Below are 6,000 nucleotides of genomic sequence, written 5' to 3' on the forward strand. Positions count from 1 at the left end.
CAGGTATATAAATTTTAGGGTCTTTGTAGGTCAACAATTTGAATCTTCTTTGCATGTATTGATTGATCGATTCTATGTCATTCATGCCTGCATGAAATTTAATATTATTCTAGGTTGCGCCACAGTCTAATGAAAAAAATGATTGCAACAGTGCACTGATATAGTGCCATAAAGTTGCCCATTTCTTTACATGCATTTGTCTGAGGGCAGAATAATGTCCATTACTTTTTGTTACTTAATTTCAAAATAATACTGAGTAGGAAAGATTACTACTAGCTAGCTTGATCTGGTTACAATATATGGCTTACACTCAATTGGCAATAGGGAACAGGCCTAATTAGACAACTGGACAGAATTTCACCAATAGTACGTCTATTGCATTTCAGAAAGGTCCAGCTCACGTTCTGGGTCTCCAGCAGGACTTTCCTTCCTTTGCCTCGCCCAAATATGCTGTCCAATAGTGTGAGATGCAAACAAAGAAAAGCCCAAGACCAGTGCTTGCACACTGGACTGGGTGTCCTCTGGTTTTTGTTATTGTCGCACACGCATCAACTAATTAAGATGCATGGTATGCATGCAGTAATTTTAACTCCAGAAAAACGTGCTTTGCACACATATTAGGGATAGTTAGCTGGTTGGTGGTTCCATTCCCACCCGACTATAAATTAATTAATACGCTGTGCGTACACATTTAAACTCCGGAAATGAGTGCTTGCACTTAAAATAGAAGCAAAATCTCATTGAGGGGTGGCTCGTGCCTACTCAACGAGTCGACTTACGTGGCCGAATGGCCACACACGTCGCATATATAAAGTCAGGTTAGGTCAGTCGTGTCATTCGTAAGTGTCCTAGTAGAGTAAAGAAGAATGGCAACGATCCAATATTGCCAGGTAGGGAATTTGAGGGAAGCAATCAGTTGTATTGAGAGGGTGCTGTACTTCCGGGACCAGATAGAAGAAATGGGGTGTTAGCCCCATAACATTCATGTTCACTCTGAGCTGACCTCTCTTACAACAGCCAAGATAAGTAACAGTGAATGAAGTGGCAAAGACTGATTTAATCCGGGAGGAGTAGAGAAACAAAAAGGATTGTCAGCACGTCAATACCAGCTGGATGAACATACAGGAAATATTTCGCTGGAAGAGGCATAAGGAATGGATTCAAAATGAAGAGACGGAAAGAGGAGCCTACATTTAACCTGCTGGTCTCCAGATAAACATCTTGGAGGCACAAGACCTGGGAAATATAAGGAAAGGAGAAGAGGAAAATGAACTGCATTGTCATTGCTACCCATATCACTAGAAAAGAGAATACTTACCCTATTTGCATAACATACTCTGTTGTGATTATGTTTTGTAGATCTATGTGATTATTTGTGTATGTCTATATTATTGTCAACTAATATTAAAACACCTTCTATCGCTTCTCTTACACTGGTGTGTCTATAAAAACTTCCTACCATTTTGTGTAATAGTATATTTCGATGTTTGTGTGAATGTATGTGTGTCAATATTTCCTAATCTTTTGTTGTATTGTAGGGTTGTTTGCCTGGATAGTAATAAATCACGGGTGTTGGATTGTAAGGGTGTGTTTATATAACATATGTGATGTGTTGGATTGAAGGGGAGTGTTTGGATAGTAATCAAAACACGGGTGTTGGATTGAGCGGGTGTGGTTTGGACATTATATGTGATGTGTTGGATAGTAAGGCGTATGTTTGAATAGGAATCAAAACGTGGGTGCTTGAGTGTTGGTGTGTGTTTTGATAGTATATATAATGTGTTGGATTGTAAATGTGTGTGATTGGATTGTAGATAAAAAAAATTAGTATTATCATTCCAGTTTGATACGATAAACACGTTTGACCCTATAGACACATTTGATGCCATAAAACTATCCCAAGATAAAGCTATGGATCAGTTTAATTTTGGAATTCTCGTATGACTCCATGCCGTCTCTTGCATGTTAACTTATGGCCTAATGTTAATTCCATTATTATAGAACGAAAGAAAGAGAATGAGAGAGAGCTATGGGTGTCAGTAGAGAAGAGTCAACATATAGATAGTTTGATAGATCAAATTGGAGATAATTTACCCATGAATTGTATCAATCTGGGTCCTGGCTTGGGTGCGTGTCACAGAGAGAGAGAGAGAGAGAGAGAGAGAGACTCGATATTGTTTTCTGCATGTTTATGCTACCATTTTTTAGAATAGATGCGAACTTTTGTGCAACCGTTTTTCAGAATAGATGTGAATTTTAGCACAATGTATTTATTTGAAAAAGCGACATGTAATTGATATGCTGTTCATAATACCATTGATAAATATCTGACATATTATTCTTTTTGACCACACCTTTACTATATTCCCCAGTTCAAAAAGATTGTTTTTATTATTATCAATAATCACATTAAGAAATGAACCAAATCATAGTAGGGTCCACTGGTAAAAAATTGACTGGAATCTTGTCAAGACCTGGGGTTTTACTTTTTATTGAGCAAATGCTCTAAATTACTTCTGGATTTGTAACTGGTTTATTCAATTCAAAGTTACCATTTTAATTATCGCAGTACTTTCATAGGGATCCATATTTTTATTATTTGGTTCCATTAGACATTAATAAAGACTGATAATGATCGAACCAGTCACATTCAGTAGATTGAAAACTGGGGGATTCGTCTGTCACCAATAATAATGTTTGTCATGAAGAGATTTTAAATGTTACAATTCGAGTTTTGTTTTTGATTGAAGACACAAAGTATAAAATATTACCTATGGACTGTTGTTTTTTAACAGTCTTTTTACATTCCTAAACCCGATTTTGGCCTGTATTAAGTTAAGCTTTCTTTATACGTTGTGATTTGTTTTTATTTTTAAAAACGGTTAAATTCATGTCAGTTCATTTAGTGACATTCTTTGTAAATATTGTTTCTTCGCCAAGCCAGAGATTGCTTGCAACATTTGTTCTAGTACTTTTGAAAACCACAGATCATGTCAGTTCATTTTTAATTACACAATGATATAATATTTTCCGCAAAACTAGATACAAGAATTGTTTGAGACTATCAACCACTCACAATATTCAAGAAGTCTCCTGTCTGGAGTGACGAGAAAAGGAAAGCAATATTAGTTGGTTTTTTTTATAGACATTGCTTCACGCTGCACCTAGCTATAAAAACCAATCTGAAATATAAAAGAGACAAAAATAAAACAAAACTTACAAACCCATAAATACATAAACTGTGTAAACTGCCCTATATATTACCCAAAGTTAACCGGTTTATAAAGCTTGGATGACGTTTTCTTAATTTTGTATCCAAGCTAATGACTAAACAGTTTGACCTGATATTGGATTTTGTTTCGCAAAACAGAAAACGGGCTGACAGTGTAGCAAGCCAATTGGTCCTCCAACGGAAAAAGAAACACAAGAAACATATGATCTCCCTCGCCCCAACCCAATCGGATGTGTTTGGTAAACAACCATCTGTCCCGTTCATAAATTTGTCTTTTGCTGGAATCTTAACTCCTAGGATGGTAGTTTGTTTAAAAAGAGGAGATAAGGCAATATCAGAATAAAAGGGGCTCGTGAAATCATATTTGACTTTTTTCGAAGCGAAAAAACGATTATGAAGTCAGCAGATGTAACGACATTTCCTAGGATGATTTTTCAGGATTGTATGCTTTTTGGAGATTGAATTCACTCCAGACCTATTCTCTCTTTTTTTCACTCCACTGGTGAAATTATAGCGATTATGCGGATAATTCGGGTATAGTGGCTTAGTTTAAAAGAGCAGAGTAGGATGATTTTGAAGGAACTAGAATTTTTTAAATATTTATTTGGGGGTTGTGAGATCTTAATTGATTTGGTTGAAGCCACTGGACAATACAGTGCTGTCAGAAATATGAACCCTAACACAATCATTCAAAGTTATGGTCAAGTCCTGCAACAATTGTCTACCATTATCAAACAACCGTGATGACAATATGGGTAAATAAAGGTAAATACGTATCATCTGTCTCTGCTTTGCAAAACCTTCTCAAACATTTGCGAATAGTGAAACGTGATTTTTCGTTTATTTCATATATTTTTTGTCACTATTTTTTTAAGAACTGAATTATTATCTGCGTCTGATCCTCTGTCATTCCTTATCGTGGGGCAGATTGGGTTGTTTTTATCAACAGGGAAATAAATAAAAAATAAAAAATACTACTTGTTATTATTTTCGACTACTATCAACATTTTTAATAGTACACGCATATAAAATTAAGCTTGCAGATTAAGATTTATCCATACTGTAGACGTTTTAAATAATATTTCTCTAAATGACGTCGATTCTTCTCACTTAGGTTCTCCCCCTCTTTCCCTCTCTGCCACAGCGAAACTGAATTTGTCTTCGGTAAGTAAGGGAGTAAGTAAGTAAGTAAAAATTGTTTTGTATACTACATCCTTGCGTTTCTCTTGTATGCAGTAAATCTATTTTGACAAGTCGTCTGGAACGGGACAGATAATGATGCCCTGTTCTTACAGCATTCTATTGTCTTGGCTTTGGCACTGTAGAAGTCAGCGGTGATTACATATAATCTTCCACGCATTTTCGAACCTAACAAAAGAAATACAATAATCTTTGTACGAAAATGAATAATATAGTAATGCAAACTAATGTTGTCTTTATTTTAGGTTATGTAATTAAAAAAATAGTAAAGAACAAATTGGAGGAAAAGAAATAATTCAGAACTTTTTTGCTTCCACCTGGTAATAAAAACGTTTTACTTTATCGTTGTCTAAAAGTTCTATGCAGTATAGAGATTTAAGTATTTATCATATTACAGAATCAAATTCTAAGTTTCTTTTGCATAATAATAAACAATGAATTTAGAAACAGAACATCCCATAGAAGGAGAACATCCACAAAAAGTAGATTTATAACATATTTTTAACTTTGTTAATCAGACTGGAGCATATCAACGCCATGTCAAAAGTACAGCAATTTTTAAACGACAAAGGATAAAAAGTGAGTATATGTATAAAATTGAATGTAAAATATGGTTTGGAAAAGAATATAATTATTCAGTGCAAAGAAATGTTATACAAAAACCTAAACAGGCCGATAAAGTCATTTCTAATGATATTTAATATGAGTGTTGATGATGTAACCAGCATTTGCATAATTCTTTGTAACATATTACTAATATTTATGTTATTATGGACTATTTTAATGCATTTAGAAACCCTTTAACAGTATAAAAAAAAGAATTATTGATGCATTTAAAGTTGTGTTGTAACAAACAAAACCCAATAATATCTCGCCAAGCATATTAGGTGGTGAATTTATTATCACTTTTTTCAAACTTTCTAAAAACAGAAGAATACTTTGTTCACATTGGAAGTCTTTGTTATTACTAAGCCGCTATTCTCTGATCGATGTAATCGTATTTTAAAAAGGTTGATGTCTTTACTTTGAGGATAAAGAAACATTTATATAGTTCAATGAATTAGAATTTGTTTTTAAAAACTTAAATATAGCACAGAAAAGCATATTGAGGCCAAGGGTTATCGTATATCTATCTAAGACATACTATTTAACAAGTCAGTCGAAACACTTAATTCGAGACAAAAATGCAGCTGGAGGTTTTGGTAGAAACCTAATAGCCTCAGAGACCATAAGCCATAGCGACGAAAAGTATTATTTCCTCTGACTAAATGGTCTGTCACATAGCTGGTTTGTAATTTTCACCGTTTGACGATTTTGGTACCATGTTAGGCTAGCCATAGAAGACATACTGTATGATACAGGGCATACGTGAGGTCCCTTCAACAGCGAGCATAGAATTAACAGAGCATCAGCATATGTCTCCATTTAGCTGGAAATAAGAATGGTATTAAATATACTTACATTTATGAATTCCGAATTTCCTCAAAACGTACTTTCTCAGCTCTGCAAATCTGAAAAACATGACCCATGTCATAGGAAACCTGATACACACCGAAAATGTACTGTAA

This window comes from Sinohyriopsis cumingii, chromosome 6, assembly GCF_028554795.1.
Source record: "Sinohyriopsis cumingii isolate HCF-2022 chromosome 6, ASM2855479v2, whole genome shotgun sequence".
In the NCBI taxonomy this organism is placed as follows: Eukaryota; Metazoa; Mollusca; class Bivalvia; order Unionida; family Unionidae; genus Sinohyriopsis; species Sinohyriopsis cumingii.